The 24115-nt window shown below is 38.4% G+C and overlaps 1 pseudogene; it reads left to right on the top strand.

The window, feature by feature from the left end:
- The window catches only part of LOC121972541, a 46177-nt pseudogene that overhangs the window by 9725 nt on the left and 12337 nt on the right, over positions 1 to 24115 (top strand).

Here is a 24115-nt window from a genome sequence, read left to right as displayed (position 1 = left end):
AGGCAGCTCGGTAGGCTCTGGCTGAAAGGGCGGAGCTTGCTAACCTCTTGTTACTCATTCTTTCTGTCTTCTTCTGGTAGTGTTGAAACAGAGTAGTATGCCGAGTAGTAAAGTGAAAAGGAAAGAATCTGGTACCCATACCCTTCGGCCAATAAATTTTTTTCGATAAACGATTCTCTAACCAGGAGATAAGTATCTGGATCTTCAAGTCGGTCCCAACCCCAATGCGTCCCTTGGATTGAAGCTCTCCAGTGTTTAAGTTGGTCAGAAAAGGAGGGAGGAGCTTCCCAATCACAGTCCGAGTCGGTAGGATAGTTTTCTAGCTCGGTTTGGTAACCTCCAACTTCATTTACGTCAATTTTAACTAAATGTCGGGCTGACTCGATTTTTAGGTCCAGTCATTCTGGAGGAGTACTTTCAAATGTGCATACCATAAATGTTTCTTCTACTTTCAAAGCAGCAGAAATAGCAGTACCAAGTTTCTTTCGGAAATCTTTTACTGAATCTGGGTTATTAACCCATAATTTATGTAGGGGTCCATAGTCTAGAAGAGTAAAAGGGGTAATTTGTCTCCCTTTGTAAGTTGTAATAATGTAGGATTCATAATTCATGTTAGCTCTTCTAAAAGCATAGAGAAGCTGGCATTGACATCCGTATTTATCTGATTCCAAACAAGGTGGTTCTTTCTTTTAGCATTTAAGTTTTGGATTGAATTCAGCTTCATATACAATGGTCATTCCTTCAGTTGGTGTTTTGTGAAAAGCTTTTAGGGCTTCACATAATTCGATAAAAGTTTGTAAAGTAGATTTTTCAGCCAAACTGCGAACATAAGTATGAATGTCTTCAGGAATAGTAATCGGTAATCCTGCCAGACGCACCTCAGATGCTCTTTGTAAAGTTGTCTTATTTTGTTCCTTAAGTTGGGTTAAAGTTAAGTACTCTGGTCTGATAGGAGTAATGTTGTGTTCTGTTAATGAAGTTCAGGAGTATGTTGTACAATTTGAGCATAAGTGAAAGTATTTGTATCAGGGTTAGTAGCTTGTATTGGTGTCGTTTGCAGAGTTGTACTAATAAAGAAATGTGGCCCTAGATGGGCTCTGGCTGCTGTAAAAGTCTCTTCAAGCGAATAGTAACCCTTAAAGTATGGATGCTCTAAGTTTTGAATGACTAAGTTGGCTTCTTCCCATGTAGAGTATACCCCTACCTGAGGTCCTGAAAAGACTACGTAACAGGAAAGATTCTTTCCTGCTAGTTTTTGGATAATAGTAAGGAAATAGTTGGAAAGAGCGTTAATCACAACAATTTTATGTCCATGTCAAATATTGTCAATAAGACAATTTTGGATGTGATCAAGTCTATCTCTGCAAGCAAATCGAAAATGATCTTCTGGTTGTGTAAATAGCTTTAAATCCTGAGTACCAAAACACATGGTTTTGGTGGAAAAAGTACGAATTTTCCTTGGTCTGTCCATCCTGTAAGCTCAAAAAGTAAAAAGTTAATGCAACAGTCGTGATAATGTATCTGCTAAGGAATTATTAACCCCTTTTATATATTCCATTGTATCTTAAGTCCCTTGTTGATTATGGTATCTGTAAATTTTAACCAATGCTTGGTACTGAGGCCTTTTCTGACAATTTTCATTTGTTGACCATATTTAACTGTGGCTTCACAGTCTGTTCTGATAAGAATTTCTGATTTGTTACAAATAAATAATCTAAAAACTTCTAAGCAGTAAATAACAGCTAAGATTTCATAATCTAAGGATGTCAAGTGTCATTTTTCGTGGTATTCTGCAGAGGTATATCGACATAAGGCTTCTGTTGATTTAGGTTCATATTTGGATGCTTTGCGATATAAGATACCGCCCAGCCAGTCTCCCAGTCATCTGTTTCAATAATTAAATAATTTGAGTCAAGAGGTAAAGTTAATTTAGGAATAGTTTTCACCAATTGTTTAATTTGCTGGACTAAAGCAATATCTTGTTGGTTGAAATGTTTTTGTCTAGTCAAAGATGTCTTATTGTATAAAGGCCCACTAATTTTTCCTATATCTTTTAGGTAGAGTCTTGCATAATTTAGAAGTCTTAAAAATGTTCTTAATGTCTTAGTATCTTCCATTTTGTCTGGAAAGACAAGAATTTTAGCTGAAATATGAGGTCGTAAGATGATTTGTCCTTGGCATATCTCGACTCCTAAGAATTCAACATGTGTAACTGCTAGTTTCATTTTCTTTTGTGAAATAATCAAACCAAGTTTTCAAAGAGATTAAAGATTGTATGTAAATGGGCATAGTGTTCTTGTTTAGTTTTGGAAAAGACTAAAATATCATCTATGTAAACATAGGTGAAATGAGAAACATTCCTAAAAATATCATCCATTTTTCGTTGAAAAATTTGAGGAGCTACTTTAAGACCAAAAGGCATAACAACTAACAAGTCATTCAAAGTGGCCTTCTGGGCAGGAAAAAGTCGTCCATTCTATAGAGTCTGGGTGTATCCTTACCTGCCAAAAACTTGATTTCATGTCAAACTTCGAATACCATTTAGAATGTTGTATCTTATTCAAAAGTTGGTCTTTATCTGGTATTTTGTAGTCATACTCTTGGTAGCTATCATTTAGCCTTTTATAGTTAAATACCATTCGGGATTGACCTCTTTTTTGTTCAGCTCCTTTATTTACTATAAAAGCTGGGCTCCTATGTCGGGAGGTAGATCTCTGAATGACTCCTAAGTGTAATAATTGTTGGATATGTGTTTTGCATTCTTCAGTTTCCCAGTTTGTGTATCTTAAATCTTGGGCCTTAATAGTGAGGTCAGGGTTAATAATTGTTAATTTACAATAGATTTTATCTCGCTCCCGGTATTTGGTTGGGTTACCTCCAATAATTTCTAGTTTTTCTAGGCGGGAGATGAGAGAGTCGATATCTGGTTGATGAGTGTTGATAGTCTGAAGCAATTGTTTGGGGAGGAGCAGATAATTAGGAATATCCCAAAAAGAAAGATCATTTAGCGGGCTTGTCCAGCCAAGTAAGTCTAGTTTTCCTGATATTCAGAAAAAGCAAGTTCACAAGATGACATGAGAGGGGTCTGTTTGCATGTTCCTTTGACTGTACACTGACAAGGGGTGTCAGTAGACTGGGTTCTAGTTTCTGCTGAAGCTTTTAGAGGCTGAACTACCGAGGGGTAGTCTGAAACAATAGGTGCTACGATTGGGGTGGAGAAAAATAGAGCATAATCTTTAGTAAGCAAAAAGGCTTTGTCTGGTGCTATGAGAAAATTGAGTCCCAGGATAAGGTGGATATTCTGATGTAATAAGGGTTTAACCCATAATTTGGAGAGAGTTTGGGGAGCGCTATAGGTACCACAGTTATTATTAAATTTTATATGTATATTTGTGACAAATTGGGTATTAGTAAGTTGCTGTCCGTCAAATTGTGTACTAATTAAAGGTTGAGATGAGGTTTTGATGAAAGTTTTGGGTAAAATGGACAGCAGTGTCGTCTCATCTATAATAGAATTAGTAGCTCCACTATCTAAGAAGACTTATAATGTAAATTCATGGTCATGTATATTTATTGGGCATTTTACCCTAACATCTAGGGTTCTATTTGTATTACAAATGCTAGGGGTTTTTATAAAAACCATATCAATGTTTGGGGATTATGTCAGTTGTGAACTTTTACCCTTGTCAGGTGGTGGAGAATTTTTGAGACCAGTTCTTCTATTTGGTTTGTTATCATTTCCATATGAGTTTCTAGTTGATTTATTTTAGTTTCTAATGTTGATACTCTTGTTTCTAAATGGATATTTCTAGTACTGCTTTTAGTGGGCTGTGTTATAGGGATTAGAACATTAAAATAGTTATGGAGACAAAGATTATAGGCCTGCTTTTTGCAATTTATACAGGTACCTCTTTTATCAACTGCTGGATAATAACTACACAAATAGCAAGGTATATTATTTGTTTCTGTTTTGAATTTCCAATCATGTGTACAATTGGATTTGCTTAAAGTTGTATTTAGTTGTGTGAGCATTAAATTTGTGTCTATGGGAGGAAAGTCGTCCCATAATTCTGGTTATAGGTTTAATGATATGTAGTCAAAATTTGTGTAATACGAAGGTTGTAAGAAGAAATTTACTAGGCTATAGTCTGAAGAGGGGGGGAACTTCTTCCATGTCATCTACGGAGATAATAGAGTAAATAGAAGATGTGTCTGAGACATCTGATTGAATTTCTACTAGATCTAAATTTGTACATGTGACTAATTTAGCTTCTCTTGTATATAGGTTTTTCTTATTTGGCCAGACAGAAGATAAATGTCCTGGTTCATTACAAGCAAAATAAGTAATAGTGTTAGCATAAGTTTTCTTTGGTTTGTATTTTCTAACATGTTTTTCTTTATTTAAATACAATTTCTTTTCTCTGCTTTTTCAAACATAATATGTTTTTCTTGGCCTGACATTTTTAGTATTAGCTGGTTGTGTAGTTGTTTTAGTATTTCGATAATGTTTTTGTTTTTGTTTAGGTATCATTGAGCCATACTGTTCGGGAGTGTAGATTTGATTACAGAACCCATATTGTTGATTTTTAAGTTGTTTTTGAATATGGATATAAGTACATTTTTTTAGTACAGAAATAATATGTTGTATACGTATTCCAATATTGTCATATTGGGATGCTACTTTCATGTCTGTCCAGGCCTTGTGTATTTCGTTTCCTAATTCCCCTAGTAGTTTACTAAATAGTCTTTCTCCTAATTCTAGGTTACAGTAATTTCCTGATATGGCAGTTAAGGCAAGGAAGTCATTGCAAAAAGGTTTAATCCAATTCCAGTTAAAAAGTTGTAATTGTTCTAAGTCTCTCATAGCTTCTTTTAGGGACAAGGGGAAAAAATATATATATATATATATAAAAGGTAAATTTAGTGCCTTCTAGATTGCTATCCCCAAGTGTCCCAAGTGTCAACGTTAGATTCTAGGAATTGTCCCATCTACTACATTCTCTGTTATGCTGCTTTGATTTCGAAATCCTAGGTTGTCAATGTACTGACCTGTTTATAGCTGCAGATGTGATTGCCTCTGATTAGCAAATTCAACAAAGGCAATTTAGCTTCCTAGTATTCTTAAGGAAATTATGACAATATGTTGATTGATTTATAGCATTCACTATTCAGATAGAACAATAGCATTCTTTAAGTAGAGAACAGTTTTAATAAGATCCGAGGATGGGGTTAGGTTTACAAGTATAACAAAAAAATCCTTGTCACTGACAAATTGAATTAAGGTATAGCAGTTAGGAGCTTGCTCTTACTAGCATGTTTTTGAGCATTCTTTGAGGAAGCCGATGATGACACAAGATAATAAACATGATTGATTTAGTTAACATTCTGTAAGTATAGTGTTATCTTGCAACTTGATGGAAGTGGGACAAACAGGTAGCCTGAGAATCTGACAAGAAAATAAGAGTTTTTTCGTTTTGATGATTGTGGTATTGTCACATTTTAATCGTTGTATTCACATCTGTAGATCTTTGCTACAAATCATGGGATATAAGCAAAGCATGATTGCCAAAAGTGGTATCCATATTACTTTCAAGATCAAATCAAAGTTGGTATTGGTATTAGTATCAGGATCAAATGGTTAATAAATGTACCCCTGTCAATGGATTGCTCGGGGCTGATGGAATCCAAATCAGTAAAAAAAAAACAAATAAAACAAAGTTATTTCATATATGAGATTTCAAAAGACGTTAAAAAATTATAAGATGAATGAAATCATGGATTGGGGTGCCGATCCATGCCACCCGAAACGAGCATTTTTTACCATTCCAGCAAGGGTCCGACACCAATACCCATTCGACATCGACACTGACGGTGAAAGCAGGCTCGCGATACCTTCGCAGAGGCCTCCGCAAGGTCAAGAAACCATTGCGATCTTGTGGCTACTTCACAGAGTCCTCGCCTTGCCACTGCCATGCTTGGCCTTTTTTTATTTTTATTTTATTTTTTTGTTTTATAATTTTATAGGATATTTATAGGGTTTAGAGTTTAGGATTTAGGCCGTTAATTTTTTTTCACTTTTATTTTATTTTTCAATTAATTCTTTTTTCTCCGATAATATCTTTTTGCTTCTTTTTCTCCTTCATGCGCTTACAAAATAAATAATAAAACTAAAGATTGTTACATTGACTAATGAAAAAATCTCTTTAAGAATGAAAATGGAGATGAATTATTAGAAAGATATCTATAGCAATCAAATACTAATAAAAATACTTTTTAATTAATATATTTTTTATTTTAAAAAGCACCCAATCCGCATTGGCAAGGTACAATATGATAACAATACCGTATCATTCTGGTTATAAATCAAAACTCCGACACGACTTGAAATTTTAAACCCTGGATGAAATTATGTATCTTTGAATAATCATATTGTTAACTATAATAATATCTATAATATTAATAGTAACAAAATTAATATATTCATATTAATAATGCATAATATATTATCATAATATCAAGACCAATATTAATAATCCTAAACTATTATTACTTCTGGAAATCCTTTTGCAGATACAGGGTTAACTCCTTTAGTAGCAAGGCTCAAGCAATAGTGATGGGAAAATCACACTAATTTGTTGTTATTTGTTGAGCGTCTGTTATATACTTGCTCAAGCAACTTTGTACCTCAGACCTTAACAACACTCATGCTATTGTATATGGTAGTTAGTTTTCTTTTGCAACATTCATTTGTGTTCATATGAATACCAGGCTGGATTCCTTCTTTCAATGCTTATTTTTTCTAGCTTAACCTGTAGATCTTAGTAATTTCATATTCTATGTAAAATTTGTTTTGAATTTACTCCTTATTTGACAGTTGTTGCAGGATATGTTGGCATTTTTTATCTTATTACTTTTCTAAGACTCTGATATACTGGCTAAATTATTATTTCAGGTTAATTCTGTATTGACAACGAAATACAATATTCTGATATTTGTACCCAAGGGGTTATTTGAACAGGTATTCATTCACAAATTTGTTAATTGGAGAATATTTGTTTATTTTGTACAGATATTTGAAGTCTATTTAGTTTCATATATCTGTTATTCAATCCTAAAACAATTTTGCCATTAAACTCACAGTTTAGGCGAGTTATTAATCTGTATTTTCTCATGATTTCAATCTTATCTACTACACCAATCAGGTATTTTTTTTTTTAGAACAACCTTTGCAACTTTTAATATATTGGTTCTTCAAATATGCTTTTTTGTACCCACTACACTAAGCTTATTGTCATTTTTGCAGTCCAGTTTCTCCTGTAACTAATGTGGTACCTCTTCGTCTAGTTCTTTTGGTCTCCCTTATTAAGGAGGCTTTTGAAGATTGGGTTAGCAAAACTTCTACCCTTATTTTTTTTATTCTTCTCATCTCTGTGTTGAGCAAGCTTTGATATGAAAGTTTTTATTTGTTCTCTCAATCAACTTGCTTTTCAATACAGAAGCGTTTTCAAAATGATAATTGCAATCAACAGTACTCCAGTTGATGTGTAAAGGTGAAAATTGGGAAACTGCTACCTGGAGTAAGCTGCAAGTTGGCGTCATTGTTAAGGTAGGATATAAAACTTCGATACACCTTTTTGTAACAATCTGTTTTTTTTGTGGTTGCTAATAATTCTTGGATTTATATTCGTTGAAGAGCAGTTACTTTAGATATTTAGCATTGTGGACATTTTTTTTATTTGAAGAAAATATTTTTTTGCATGAATATTTCCAAGATTTATTGCATTGCCTCTAAGACCTCGACAGAATCTTTTATTATTAGATTCTAATAATAGAGGAAGTGCATAGAAAGTTTACTCCTTTCAACTTTTTAAGCTTGAAATTTTGTACATCTGCTGGCTTATGGGAACCCCTACAAAATGTTATGTGAATTAGTATTTGATATACATGATGATGTGGGGCAGGTGGAGGCGTGGAGCACTTAAGGTTGATGTGTGAGACAGCTTTGCAAGTGTTGAGGACGTGGCATGCTTAGGAAACACTGGAAAATGACAAATTCACTCCTCTTTAAAATGTAGTTATAGTGTTTAACTTTTGTTTCTATCACTTGATACTAACTAACTTCAATAATTTCAGATTACATAGTTCTCTAACTTGATGTTTTCGAACCTGTGTTTGATTTCATGTTTTGAAGAAGTGGGCCGAACACAGAATTTTCAATTTCCACTGCAAACAAAAGTTTAGTGATGTATTTGTCTTGCATTCCTTGTAACCAAATTGTGTCTTATCTCAGGAGATCCAATGCCCAGATTAGTGCTTTTTTGAATTTAGTGTCAAATTCCTTTTGCTTGTTTCTAGACATTTAAAGCAAAATGAGAGTTTTTTTTTGGTTATTTCAATGTCAAAAAATTGCTGAGTAGCTGTTATTGATGAATTTGGACTTGCAGATTTAAAGCTTTACTTCCAAACATTTTTTTTTGTCGTGTATGCATTTTCTTGCATCGATATTTTCTTCTCAAGATAGATCAATCCTCAATGTTTTTAGAACTTCAGTTGTGGTCTGTGCATGTGCTGATATTATAATGATGTTCAATGTCGAGCAGGTCAAGCATGATGAATTTTTTTCTGCTGATTTGTTGTTACTACCTAGTACAAATCCTAATGGAGTTGATGTGCGTAAATCTTATGATCATATATACATGTTTTGACGCACATTCACTTACTTTATTCACGTATATTCTATGCATGTTCACCTCTCTTAGCATATATTCAGCATAAATGCTCTTTTGTTCGGAGATCTGCTCTTTGTTTGGTTTTGTGTTGACAGGGAGAACTTTCGGAGAAAAACAACGATTGTCGACGCACCGAAACGAGACAGAGAACATGACCGTGCAACCTCGCACGACCGTGTGGCCAAACAGAGGAAGAACAGTGCATGGCCGTGCAACTCTTGCACGGGCGTGCGGCCAAACAGAGGCGGATCCGTGCATGGCCGTGCAAACTTGCACGGGCGTGCCCCCCACGACCACAGCCAAGCCATACACGATCGTGCGATCCTGCACGACCGTGTCCCAGGAGCAGTGCCCCAGATCCACACGACCGTGCCAATTAGCACGGTCGTGCAGCGCAACCAGAGACAAAAGAAGGCACAGCTGTGCCATAGCGACACGACCGTGCCACTCAACCTGCAGGGAGGAGGCAGTTGGCCATGCAGATCTTGCACGGCCGTGGCACGGGCCGTGCGACGCTTGTGCCCTAACTTATATAAGGGTCAAGAACCCTATTCTTGGGGACATCTTTGGTTCGGGACTTCGTCCCTCTCCTTGGGAAAGGATTCTCCCCTTTGGGGAAAACCCTAGAGCTTCATCCACCGCCATCCCTTAACATTCCGTCCATCTCCAGAGTAAGGAGGCATCCCCAAGACATTGGAAACCTCAGCAAGCATCTCTTCTTCCCCTTCTTCTCACATCAAGGGTTGTAAGTATGCTTTACTTTATGTTTTGGGATTGTTCTTCCCTCAGAGTAGATATCCTTTTCTAGAAATAGGAAGTATTTGTAATATGATGGAGGTGTAGAACTATGTAGATTCGCCATATTTCTATTCAATGACTTGTTAATGCCTTGTTCATGCTTGATGAATTGTGTGTGTGACATATTTATATTTCTTCGCATGCTTTGTTGATTGATGTGGAGGATTGTTAATCACGAAAAGGGGATGCCCTAGAGCGTATTGACCAAGGTGCCATAGTGACAGGGGTAACCCTTTCGGGACGTCTAGGGTGTTCCCTTAAAGGAGAAACAATCCCTTAGGAGTTGCTGCTCTCGCAGAAAGAGTTCTCTAGATCGTATACCCGAGGGGCCCTAGTGATAAGGGTAACCCGTTCATGGACGTCTAGGACATTCTCTTGAAAGGAGAGGCAATTCCTCCATAAGGAAGTAGGAAACCGTACCAAATCTCTACCTTTATCCTTATTATTATTTACTAGACATGTATTCCTGTGATCTACCGAGGCACCCTCGTGACAGGGGTTAACTGTTACAAGATTTCACAGGAATCGTCTCTATTCAATACTTAGGGATATTGATCAATTTAACTTCCTGCAAGAGCATGGACATAGAGGGTAGAAACTAAGCAATCTATGTAATATCTCCTAGTATTATAATGAAACCGAAATCCTAGAATCCATCTCCCAAAGCTCATTCCCTCCAAGATCAATTCTCTCTCTCTCCTCTCTCTTTGTCTCAACCTTCTCTTTCTCTCTTCAATCACTCTTGTTAGTTTGCAAGCGCCAAAGCCAACTTTCGGCCATCTAGATAACTTACTTTGCGACATCTCTAGTGCTTAATCAACAGTCCCTGTGGATTCGACAAATCTTATATATTACTGACGACGAAATCGTACACTTGCGGTTGCGTATTGAGTATTTTCTTTTGATATATTTTTCACTGAAATTGAAAGGGAGCATTGACGCAACAGTAAATTTGCTGTTGACTTGGAGGTCATGGGTTCAAGTCTTGAAAATAACTTCTTACAATGCATGTAAGAATACGTACAATAGATCCAATGTGGTCCGACCTTTCCTAGGGACCCCACATTGTCTGTTTTGTACACCGGGCTGCCCTTTATATTTGTCACTAAAATTCAATTTTTGATTTTTTTTTTTCAAAATCTTGTAGGTTTGATCATGGTTTAAAATTTCATGCCCGGCCGTACTGGACATGGGCGAAACATTTCGTTCAGCCCACCGACCAGTACAGCGCAGAGATTGGCAATCCATGTGGAACATTGCATGACATTTCATTTCCTGATTTTTGTTTATGGTATTTTAAAATACATGACTAATTTCATGAGCCACCTGATTCCTAATACTTATTTTCCTATTAGTTTCTTTAGGTCTGTTTGTATAGGATCGTATGCACCTCATGTTGCATAGAGATCTTCATACTTAGGGGGCGCTTGGTTTGCGGAAGGGAATGGGAATAGGAATGAGATTCATTGAAGTAAAGAATGGGAATGGGGAGTTTTGAATCCGTGGGACCCACCATTCCCATTCTCCCCATTTTTCTTGGTAATGGCCCAATCCCATATTTGGGGGTTTGAATCCGTGGGACCCACCATCAATACCCCAAACCAAACACTAACTTTCAATCCCATTCCCATTCCTCACTTCCATTCCGCCCAACCAAGCACTCCCTTAGATCCTTTTTTAAGAAAACTCGTATATCATCATCATAGTAATTACACAAATGAGTTTTCCTAAAATATAGATCTCAATTGTTAGTAATTGCACAAATGAGGTTATGCTTTAGACGACCCTCTATATTTTGTTAGAATTTAGATTTGTTTGCTAACTATGTTGCTTAGTTTGGAAGTTTAGCCTCTTCTAAATTGCTGTGACTACGCAGCTAAACTATTACCAATTTTTTTGGTATCGCAACTGTGAACCATTTCTCTTATGCTAGAGCCTCTCCACTTACAACTGTTTGCTAGCTTGATTGACTAATGAAGATTGTCTGTTCTGCATGCAAACTTTCCATGATATCCAACTAATACCCCTAGCCAACATTCTGTGCACAGGAGAAATACAATGTGAACAACCAAACAATTCACTGTACACCTTTACCGGAAACCTTATTGTTGAAAATCAGACACTACCCCTCTCTCTGAATCAAATTCTACTTAGAGTAAGAATGAAGATTTATATTCCCACTTTTATTATTTTTGCAATATATGTTGTTTCACTAACAAAGACAAACTGCAATCACACTTTTGTCATTTTAAAGAAGCTTGTCATATTCTAGATTCAGTCTCACTCACTATTCCATACATATTTGCTTATTGTTTTGTAATCTTTTTGCCATTCAGAAGTTATACTAATAGGATAAAGTTGTCCTGTTAGCCATTAGCTTTGGCCATTGTGGTACAAGGACAATATTGTTTTTTCAACAAGGCTTGAAAAGATGCTATTATTTACTGAAGATATTCAGATATGTAACCTTTATTCAAAAGACCCAAACTATATGACAAGGGAAAACATAAAATCAAAGTAAAACACGTAAAATCTTTTTCCCATCCTGGTATTAATAAGGACAAAAATATAGACAATTTACTCTTTTGTACTTCCATCTCTCTTTGTGCATCCTAAACAACAGGTTTGACACTTGAAAATATTGGTTCCCTCAATACCTGTTGTCATTTCCTAGTGAGTCCCTATGACCAATGGTATGGCATGAAATCCATCACGGTTGCAACCGCATCATATGATAAAGACTCTACCAAGTAAAAGCCAAATAACATAGATCAAGTTCTTATACAGTTAGAAACAAATGTAAGGTGAAACATGAGTATCAAAATAGATATATATCTTCCATTGAGAAGCAAAATAGAATAAGAAGAACCGAGGAAATCTAAAATCTTGCAAAATCATGTGAAATGTTCTTAGAGCATTTCTTCTAACAAAAATAAACTTTTAGATCTATAAACCTTGTTCTTATGGTTTTATAGTTGCAAGAAAAGTGGAGCTAGTGGGTAGAACCAAGTTGGTTGTACAACATGGTTAAAATGGATATAGACAAAGTGTAATTGAAAAATGATAAACTAGATACATGCACTGTAGTTCACACCATAAATAAACAATCATACTGTAATTTATCATCCAATTGCTATATGATAGACTGCAAGCAAATGAGCATGGTTTGACCCACCCATCGGTACCCTTGTATTTCTTATACTGTGATAGAGAATGATACCATGTGCATGCTCTAATGAGTGACTACCACAGCTAGCTCAAGCTCATTCTCATTGACATGACCAACCTACATTGAGGAGAGAAAAATTGGTATACTTGTTATGTTCCAAATCATCTTATAGGCCAAAGGCTTTATCCACAAAAGGATCATTATTCACAAGTATCTTATACTGAGCAAGTGATCACTTTCAAGTAATTTTTAACTAGTATTTTGTAATGCTATGCCTTTGGTTCAACATATCCTAACCAAGGTATAAATTCAAATATCTGTCGTCCTGAATGTGTAGTACCAACACTAACAATGTAAGCTAAATTGTGTTTTACCTTAGAGAAACAATAATCCTACATTACTGCATATACAAGCCATATGGAATAATATCAGGATAACAGATCACCATATAAAACAACATATATGTGTTGCATTCTTAATTCACATATATAACAGTCAATATGATGCATGGAGAAAAGAAACTGCTAGAGGCTAATCTGATAGCATGAGCAAAGACATGCTGACGAATTAACAAGGTAACTCTAGATTCTCCATAAGAATTTCTACACCACGCTTAACTCTATTCTCACTCAATCACATTCAACCCAATCTAACCGCACATCTTAACTTCCAAGTTAGAGCTATAAGACTAAGAGCATTCACATCAATTACCCTAAACTAAACTTTTACCTTAAATTTTATATTTTGCATTAAAAAAACATCCGCATCAGCTACCCTACCCATTCCCTAAATATACATTTTATGAATAGTAGTTCTTTAAATTTATGGAATGGATTCCATTCCCTAAACATTAAAATAGTATTTCTCTCTCCTCCCTCTAATAATAAAAAAAAATTCTCTCTCCTCCATCTAATAATTAAAAATATGAAGGAAAGAGAAAAATAATAAAAAAATAAATATATGACAAATTATAGGGAAGTTGATATATTGTGTAGTGAAAAATAGATATCTAAATTTAATAAAGTAGTTCTTTTACCTAAATTTTAGATTTTGGATGAGAATTATGGTGTGATGCTCTAATAATTTTCACTGACTCACTTCAACTCCAAATCACCGTCTTCTTAGACTCAAATTCCACATCAACCATCACTCAATAGTCTAATTTCGACCTTTTTAACTCAAACAATAAACCCCCAAGATTAATCCTCGGTACACCAGCATCATTTTCACTGACCTTTTTCATCGAATAGCCCTCAACTCAAAAACTTGCAAGAAATAGTAGGGCCCTATAACAATTGTTTAAGTATACACACTTAACAAGTTTGGTTTAGCCCATCGAACATCATCTCTTATCAAATTAGTTTATCTGATTGTCCTGCTCCACTCTTGAGTACGCTGTACAAAACCAACCTTCCAAATCTTTTGATAACCTCTTCTTCAAATGTTACTCGATTCAAACAAAATAAAAGAGGAACCTACTTATAGAAGACGTGATTCATCGTAGTAATGTCAAATATTGTTGTAGGTGGAAGAAGATTGTCTCCTTGTTGCAATAGATTGTCCTCACACACTCGTGGGTTACTAAAAATGAAAATAGCAAGGAAATACCAATTCTACAATCACACTGCACATGAAAACCCAAAATTATAGCAAGATGCAATAATGCACCCTGCCTACAGACACCAGAAAACAGGAAAGGGACTTGGAAAGAGTGCTTCTGCTTGGTCGTTGGACAAAGGGAGGTGAGGAGAGGAAGGATTGCTTTTGTCAGGAAGGGAGGAGGAAATAACTGCTCGGTGAAAAAGGAGGCTAGGGGGTGACTTCTGCTCACACAGGAAAAGTGGAAGAAAAAGAGAGGTTGGGGTTGTTTTGCAGTTTTGTGTGGGGTGGTTGTGAATGAAGAAGGGTATGGAAGGAAATTCATGCCATAAGGAAAAGAGATGGGGTGATAAATATAACACATAATTTTACCAACATACCAATCTTAACCTGTTAAACTAATTTGGTTTGATGCTTGTTCAACCAAAACTCACTCAATTCAACTCCAAGGCTAGTCGAATTTGAACCCAAATCAATCTCTGTCTAATGCAACCCTCAATTGGTTAAACTAACTCCAAATTGAACTCAAGTTGATTCAAACACCATAAAATCAGCGTAAATATTCACCAATTTAATCTTGAATACTAATTAATTACCCACAACTAGCTCTCTATTCCCTCGCTAACCGATATTTAAAGAACAACCACCCATATAGCTGTCCACCAAGCCAAACTTATTTCTACTAGATAAACACCCTCTGCACACACTGCATGTATCACTCTTAACATTCTGTGAATAAGAATTTTCCCTCCATGTTATTCTGTAAATCAAGAAGCTACAACACAGTGCAATTGTTCACCAATCCACCTCCCAATTTCATGGCCTGCACATGCTCATCTGCCAAATTCGATGCACTCATGCACCAACTGTGGATTTTTAGTTTATTGGAATTTTGCAGCATGTGGAACAGGATATTTAGTTTAGCTGACTTTCTTCATTTTCATTATAGTGTTTATAAACCTCTATAGGGCTGCAGCCTTTGAAACACAGAATACATTGTCAGAGCTGTTATTTTTACTGGTCATGAAACAAAGGTTTGTGGTTAAAAGATCCCTGATCTACATGTTGGTTGTTTTAATTCCTCAAACAACTTCAATGTAGTTATGGCCTCTGATAATCATTTGATAGGTTATGTTGAACTTTATGAGTGTCCCTTCAATACGAAGTACATTGGACAGAAAACTCGATAAACTTGTACTTACTCTTTTTGGTGTTTTGTTTTTCATGTGTCTGATTGGAGCCATTGGAAGGTCAACTTAAGTTTCTTTATGAATCTCTATTTCATTTTTACTATATTTCTTATAAAATGAGCAATCTGTGAGTTCCAACTATTGGAATCAGTTACATTGATCTTATTCCATCATGGAACTATATGATATGTTAGGGCTCAATCTATGCTCAAGAAATTCTTGACATAGTTTTATATGATATATTGGGGCTTTATTTTCGTGTCATGCTATCCGATACTTTAATCATAATTGTTTGAATTATGAAGAAGATGATGTTGAAATAACAGTTAGATCATGTGCTTTGTGTTGGTTGATGTATGAAAGCTCGTGAACATTGTATAGTGTACACCTAACACTATTGAAAAGAGATGCCATTTGTTTTATAAAATTTTATTCCCTCCTCTGAAGTTGAGCTTCTTTATCCAAATGCTCAATGGTGTCTCATAATCATCGAAATATTGCCCTTGGAATTTCAAACGATTGCCATTTCACCCCATAATCATTCACACCACCTAACATATTAATGATACTATGGGTATGCCATTTATGTACCATGTCGCTTTTTCGTCAAGTAACAATGTTAGTAGTTAGGGTTGGAATTACAGGAATTTGAAATACTTGGGGTATTTTGATGATTTTAAAACTTTGGAGGGCTTTTGAAAAAAGAGCAAATTCTAGGTGGTGAAATGAAAATTTCCCTTTGTTTTATCAAACGTTCTCAAGTGATTACCATCATGTTGTGGAAGTAATTATGTTCAAGTAACTTTGTGTTTGTTAATGTATGAAAGAACATTGGTATAGTATACCTAAGACCATGGGAAAGAGATGCCATTTGTTTTAGGGAAATTTTTATTTCTTCCTCTTAAGTTTAGCTCCTTTATCAAATTACTTTCTGGAGTTTTGGAATTGTTGAAATATTACCCTTAGAATTTTGAAACTTTTGTCATTTTAACCCTTAATCATTAATACTAGCTAATGGACTAATGGTGTTATGGGTGTGTCACTTATGTGCCATATTGCTTTTCTATCAAGTAATGATGTTAGTGGTTAGGGGTAAAGTGACAAGAGTTTGAAAACACAAGGGGGGCATTTTGTTAATTTTAAAACTTTGGAGAGCTTTTGAAAAAGAGAGTAAACCCTGGTAAGTGAAATAAAATTTTCCCTTTGTTTTACCCAACATTCTAAGCGACATCCTTCATGCCGCAAAAGTAATTATGTTCAAGGAACTTTCTCAGTAAAGATATAGTCAAGGAAATGATGGAAAAATTATACAAATTTAAAAACTATGTACCCTTTCACTCTTTCAGATATATCTTGAGTTGGTACTTTCATAATGCCTGTTAAACTTGAGGTACCACTAAGTTCCATATGCAATCAACTGGTGTGCAAAAATAACTCATAACCGTAATGTTTTGGCTGATTTGATAATTTTTAAGCTCACATGTGAAATGCTATCTTGTAAATGTGTACTTAAAGAATAAACATAACAACATTTCATGCTACTTACTCATTACATATGTTGTTTTGCATGTGTAATTTTTCCTAAACTTTCCTGTTAAGATTAAGAAAAAATTGCAATATGCAAAAGTATAGTATTTAAAATCATTGTATTTCTTGATTCTAAAATAGATGTCTTTGGAGTATCTATACGTTCTAAAATAGATGTCTCTTATTTATGCACACATATTCAGTTTTTTGTTCCTGTTAAGACGGTAATTGTTTGGTATGTTTAAGTGGAATCTTCATCAATAATAACCTTGAACTTTTTGGAGATGTGGAACAACAGTTTAATCCTAGCAATAGATTTGTGGGAAACTGTGAAAAATTTTAACAGTGAAAATTTTTAACAGTTATTTGTCCTGGACTGAATATGCAGTTTGCCCTTCTGTAGGTCACAATTCTGACTATGTTCACACTGATAAGTGATAACATTGTATTCGACCGTCATACCCATTTCTCTTTATGTTTCTGTTGAGGTGAGTGTTATTTCAAATTCACAATGTGTTTCATTTAGTATAACTAGAACTTTATGTGATTGTTTTACTTTCAGATGATCAAATTCATTCAATGCCCTCAGTTTATCAACAAAGATTTGCATATGTATCATGCTGACACTAACACCTCTGCATTAGCACGTACATCAAATTTGAATGAGGAACTTGGCCAGGTAACAATATCTAGTTATTTTGTTCATCCTACCAACATATTTTCATTATTCTAATATCTATTGTCTATGAGTTTAGATAAGATTCCGCTATAGTAGATATAATTTTACACGATTATTCAGTTACATAGTGATATGCTCATTGTGCTCAAATTCTCATGCATTATTTGAGTGCTGTTACCTATCCATGTGAATGCTATATTTTTTTAGTATTATTTGTTTCCAGCTGAATTCAAACATGTTTTAAAATTGGCTTTATTATGAAAATGAATATGGTTTGACTAACCATGTTGAAGATCACTAATCCAGAATGAAGTCAGACAATTCCTATTCTGAAACGTAGAACGAATGCCAGGATTCTAGTCCTTTCATTGAGTTACCTCAGGCTAGAAGGTTTTGATTTATGAAGGATTCGATGGATTAAAAATAACAAAAGAAGAGAAATGAGAGTAGGATATTAGAAGCACTCATTTGTAATTAAAAGATTTTAAATCTGGAAATTGTGGATGGTTTGGTAGATAAATTTGTACTGTTAGGGAGTATCACTTATTTTTCTTCTTGAGAGTAGAGGAATTATAGGATTGGGATCTTCAAAGCTGAAGATTGAGTAGACCTAATAGGAGTGAAGGAACAAGACAAGCAGAATCTAGTGCAACAACAATGATAAACCAGCATATAAGGTGTGAAGTCAACTCTTTTGTGGCTAAATTATATGTATAGGTCTTTTTCATCCATTGAACTCATGTAAATCTTATTACATCAAGTTGGTTGAGGTTCTTTGGTTTTCCTCTATTTCTCATGCCTTCAATCCTATTTGATCCCACTTCTCTACAGAAACTACCATCTGTCTTTAAACATGCCTGCATCTTAACCCCTTTTTTTATTTTGTTTTTCTAGGTAGGATCTCAATCTTAACAACTTTGGCAAAACTGAACCACCATCTTCTCTTAACTCTTGACTATCACAATAACAATCACCCAAATGCCTCCTTTTGCCTAAACAATATACTATCACATCAACTGATCAACAATCACCCAAATCCCTCAATTAACGTCTTTCATAAAACATCCCTTAACAACACAAGAAAACACTGGTGAGGATATCACAACATCTTAGAATTATCCTCGTCACTTGTAGGATTTACCATACGCTATTGAAGTGAAATTTAAAACCATGCTCGTAATAACCTATAATTAAACCTCTTAACCTCAGAATAAAAAAAAAATCCTTTTATCATATATCATAACTGACCTTCTTGAACACCTGACCAAACTCAGATATATGGTTTATTAATGAGTTAAACTGCATCCATGTTTCAAAATATTAAACATTACTATCATATATATAGGAAAACATGAGAATATCTAACACAAAATATTGAAAAATTAAAACTGAACAGGGTCAAGTTAGCTCAACACAAACTGGACAGACAAGCTGACCACGCCAATTTAGTTTTTTTTTTTTTAAATTTTCTGGTGCATTCCAGTTCATGGAGGTGATGGGATTGCCTGTAATTCGTGTCCTTGTAATTCGTGTCCTTGTTACTATATGGATGAACTTTTTCTATTTATCCATTCAATCAGCTCTTGTGCTTTTCTTGTTACTAAATGTGAGTGCTTCTTGGTGTAGGTGGAGTACATATTCTCTGAAAAAACAGGAACATTAACTAGAAATCTAATGGAGTTTTTCAAGTGTTAAATTGGTGGAGTGTCATATGGTGTAGGTATTACTGAAATTGAAAGGGCAAGCACAGCGGGAAGGGAGAATATTGAATGAGGTATATGTATCCCTTTTTGGAGGGATAGTAATCAACAATTATTCACTTTGGATAACCTGATATTACTTTTTTCCTTCATTATTGGCTGTAGATTCAAAAGTCAGACACAGCTGCTTATGAAAAAGGTTTCAATTTCAATGATGATAGGATCATGCGTGGTGCTTGGAGGAACGAGCGTGATCCTGAGATATGCATGGTTAATCTTGTGATCTTCACTGAAATATTTCTTTGACATTTGATTGTATAGAAGCCCTTCTGAGAGTTCATTCAGATGTGTCCTCTATCTTCTTCATATATGGTAAAGTGACTCTTCATGAGGAGTTACCTAAGTCCATCTAGTTAATAACCCACTACACATAACATTAGGTAGTTCTCTTTATAATGAATTAATAAATACCATATACTAATTATTAGGAAAACCTTTTTCTTGATGTATTGTTATGATTAATTAGTATAACTATCCTGCAGAAGCCTAGTGAGAGCTTCTATCAACGCCTAAAGTGCATGCCCACCGCAGTTCATGTGTCGTCTGGATGCCGGGTCTAACTCCACATGCACGGACCACATTGGCAAGTCGGGTGCTTCTGAGCAATCAAAACATGAGCTGACCTTTGGACTGACCAAAGTCATAAAGCACCCCTGTTTATTAGTCTCCACAAAGCACAAGTAAACCACTGCGGATGTCCGACCGGATGTTGAGGGAGCTGTCCGCCCGGACGACAAGTTTGGAGCAAGGGAAAAGGACAGGGGACTTCTTTCTCTGACAATCGGTAGGTTTCACGTGTGTGCCATGCTCCAAATCTTGTGACAGGGGATTCTGCTGTCCCATCAAGGGCATACCTAGGAAAGGACAGAGGACACGTATGCACCTCGGTACACGTGCCCAAACCCTTCACAGCTCTATATAAAGAGCCTCAGACTTCGCCGGAGAGAGGATTTTTCGAGGTATTCTGAGACTTTGGGAGCCACCTTGTTCATCGTAATTTACCTGACTTGAGCGTCGGAGGGTCGCCGCCGGGAACCCCCTTCCCGGCCCGAGCGAGAATCGCGCCACCACTGGAGATCTACATCACGAGTGAGAGCGCCCTCGCTGACGGTTCGGACAGATCACGCGCCGTCGGGAACGCACTGCGCATCCGAGCGGAACAATGGACGAGGCCGGACGACAACACACGTGGCGCTTTCATAAGAACTCACGCCCGGTCGAGACGAGGGCCGCCAAACTGTGGAGCAAAACAAAAGCATCACCGAGCGGAGCAACAGCAACATCTCGGGTGGCCGAAGCACCTCAAGCCACCGTCGCATTCCATCGGGCCTTATTCCGCACCCCCGGCTCGGAGAGATAGAGGATCTTCTTCCAACGAAATGCCTAGGCGAGACGACAAGGGAAAAGCTCCCGAGCGGACTCATCTCCCGAGCGGATCAATCGCCAATTTTGAGGCTATTCTACGAGACCCTCCGCCAGCACTACGTGCCTCCGACGATCGGCAAGTACAACCAACGATCCGGATGATCATCTGGGTAAGTTCGATAACACAGCTACGCTCCATCAATATACAGATGGAGTAAAGTGCCGAGTCTTTCTTACCACTCTCTCGGGATCGGCTCAACGGTGGTTTCGGAGGCTGCCGGACGGATCCATCACAAGCTTCAAGGACTTCCGAACGGCCTTCCTCCACCACTTCGCCAGCAGTTGGCGTTATCAGAAGACAAGCGTCAGCTTGTTCGCCATCAAGCAAGAGCCGAGAGAATCGCTCCGAGCTTACATCCAGCGGTTCAACAAGGTGGCAATGGATATTCCAACGGCTACCTCGGAGACGATGATGAATGCCTTCACGCAAGGCCTTGTGGATGGCGATTTTTTCCGATCACTCATTCGGAAACTGCCCCGAGATTATGATCACATGCTACACCGAGCCAATGAATACATCAACGTGGAAGAAGCGCAAGCGGCCAGGAAAAAAGAAACATCAACCGAACGGGCACCTCCTGCCGAGCGGAAACCCTTCTCCGCTCATCAACTGCCGAGGGGACCAAGGGCCGAAGCAATCCGCTCCCCTCGTGTAAGGTCCCAAGTACAAGAAGTAGCTGCCGCTCGAAGCAAGCCAAAGAAGAAATGGACCCCTATGTTCTGCTCCTTCCACCGGACGGATACGCACAACACAAGGGATTGTCGAAGTCTTCCCTTCGTGGCTAATCCCGTTCCCAGGAAGGCCGAACGACGGTCTCCTTCCATCGACAGGAGGCAAAGGACCCATGAAGCCGACCGGACCCGCACCGAGAGGCGACATCAACAGACGCCCGACGCATCGATCTCCAAGGCGGGAGAATCGCCGAGCGTCAAGAGAACGATCCTACCGTCCGCCGAATAGGAAAATATAACGTTATTGCTGGCGGGCCGACCGGAGGAGAATCCAACCGAGCCGAAAGGCGGGCGTCCGCAGCTCCAGATCCACGCAGTCGGTTGTAGCCAAGAGCGTGCAAGTGGACCGGAAATCACTTTCGGCCCGGAGACTCGAAGGAGTAGAAGCGCGCTGCCCATTAAAGCGGTAATAGCAAATTACACTATTCATCGATATTTTGACACAGGAGCTCTTCAACATTATATTCGCTCGATTAGTCAGAATTGACAGAGCCGACAACGCCCGCCTACGGGTTCACGGTAACGGCGACAGATCCTGGCTACCTCATCGGGAGAAGAGCCGCCAGAGGGCTGTGACAATAAACTTCGTGGTGGTCGACTCTCCTTCGTCCTACAACGTCATTTTGGGACGACCGACGCTCAATTCCGAGCAATGCCCCAACCTTCCATCAAGATCAAGTTCCCGGAGGACAAAGTAGAGAAGTACGTGGAGATCGCCTAGCAATATAGAGACGATCCGCCTGCTCCGAAGGCGCCTGATCGAGGTACACGCCATAACCGAGAAACCTCCGGCTTTAATTTATAACATGGAGTCGGATTTGATTGACGAGGAGCGAGCCAAGGCATCCGTTCGGCTGATAGCGTACCGAAGCAAAACTACAACCGCCGCTATTCCTCGATCATTCCGTGCTCACGACCTGTCTCGAAGAAAGTCAAACCGTCGGCGACGCAAGCTCAAGCTCAAGGTGTCCTTCAAAATCATCAAAAGCTCCGCCGGTGCGATTATTTGGAGGATAAGGACGGCCGGCAGCTGGATAGACCGCCACCTCCAGCCTTACCGGGCGGGATGAAAGGTGTACCACTGTAAATCATCCTGTGTACTTTTTTCGACTGAACACTGGAAATGTAGAAATGAAGAATCAAGAGAACAAATATAAGGCATTGTCAACAAAAACGAAGGCCCCGCGTCGTTCGGCCGGAGGTAAATTATCCGAGCCAAAATACTCGACGAAGCAGACCCTGAGCTGTTCGGCCAGGAGTACGTTCTCCAAGCTGGGTGAAAGGTGCGCTAAATATAAATTTATATACTTTTTGGTCGCCTATGTACTTGCGATGCAGGAAGCAAAAAGATGAAAACACATTGAGTATTCTCCGCTGAGCGGCTTACCGTTCGGCAGGGGCGTATGGATTATCCGAGCCAAGCGCCCGAATAGCGAAGGCCTCCTAGCCGATTAGATTCGCGAGCAAATGACCCGTGCTGTTCGGCCGGGCATAAAAACTGTTCAAGCGCGAGATAAGTTATGAAGGCCAAGGTCGCTCGACCTGGTAAGGAGTTAGCCTTGAAGGCCGTCTAGCCCAGACGTTAAACCGTAGAGCCGCGCCGACCGGCTATAAATATCCGCGCCGACGAGCTCCGTCGTTAAAGATCGAGAGACGAGCCGGCGTCTATAAACCCTCCGAGCGGAAGACCGTCTAGCCCAGACGTTAAACCGTAGAGCCGCGCCGACCGACTATAAATATCCGCGCCGACGAGCTCCGTCGTTAAAGATCGAGAGACGAGCCGGCGTCTATAAACCCTCCGAGCGGAAAACCGTCTAGCCCAGACGTTAAACCGTAGAGCCGCGCCGATCGGCTATAAATATCCGCGCCGACGAGCTCCGTCGTTAAAGATCGAGAGACGAGCCGGCGTCTATAAACCCTCCGAGCGGAAGACCGTCTAGCCCAGACGTTAAATCGTAGAGCCGCTCCGTCCGGCTATAAATATCCGCGCCGACGAGCTCCGTCATTAAAGATCGAGAGCCGCGCCGTCCGGCTATAAATATTCGCGCCGTCGAGCTCCGACGTTAAATATCGAGAGACGAGCCGGCGTCTATAAATGATTCGAGCGGACGAACCGACGAGCTCCGTCGTTAAAAATCGAGAGACGAGCCGACGTCTATTAATAATCCGAGCGGACGAACCGACGAGCTCCGTCGTTAAAGATCGAGAGCCGCGCCGTCCGGCTATAAATATCCGTGCCGTCGAGCTCCGACGTTAAATATCGAGAGACGAGCCGACGTCTATAAATAATCCGAGCGGACGAATAGACGAGCTCCGTCGTTAAAGATCGAGAGCCGCGCCGTCCGGCTATAAATATTCGCGCCGTCGAGCTCCGACGTTAAATATCGAGAGACGAGCCGGCGTCTATAAATGATCCGAGCGGACGCGCCGACGAGCTCCGTCGTTAAAAATCGAGTGACGAGCCGGCGTCTATAAATAATCCGAGCGGACGAATAGACGAGCTCCGT

This window comes from Zingiber officinale, chromosome 4A (genome assembly GCF_018446385.1).
Source record: "Zingiber officinale cultivar Zhangliang chromosome 4A, Zo_v1.1, whole genome shotgun sequence".
Classification (NCBI taxonomy): Eukaryota; Viridiplantae; Streptophyta; class Magnoliopsida; order Zingiberales; family Zingiberaceae; genus Zingiber; species Zingiber officinale.
Note: the sequence above shows the minus strand (reverse complement) of the source record. Positions and strands in the feature narration are given on the sequence as shown.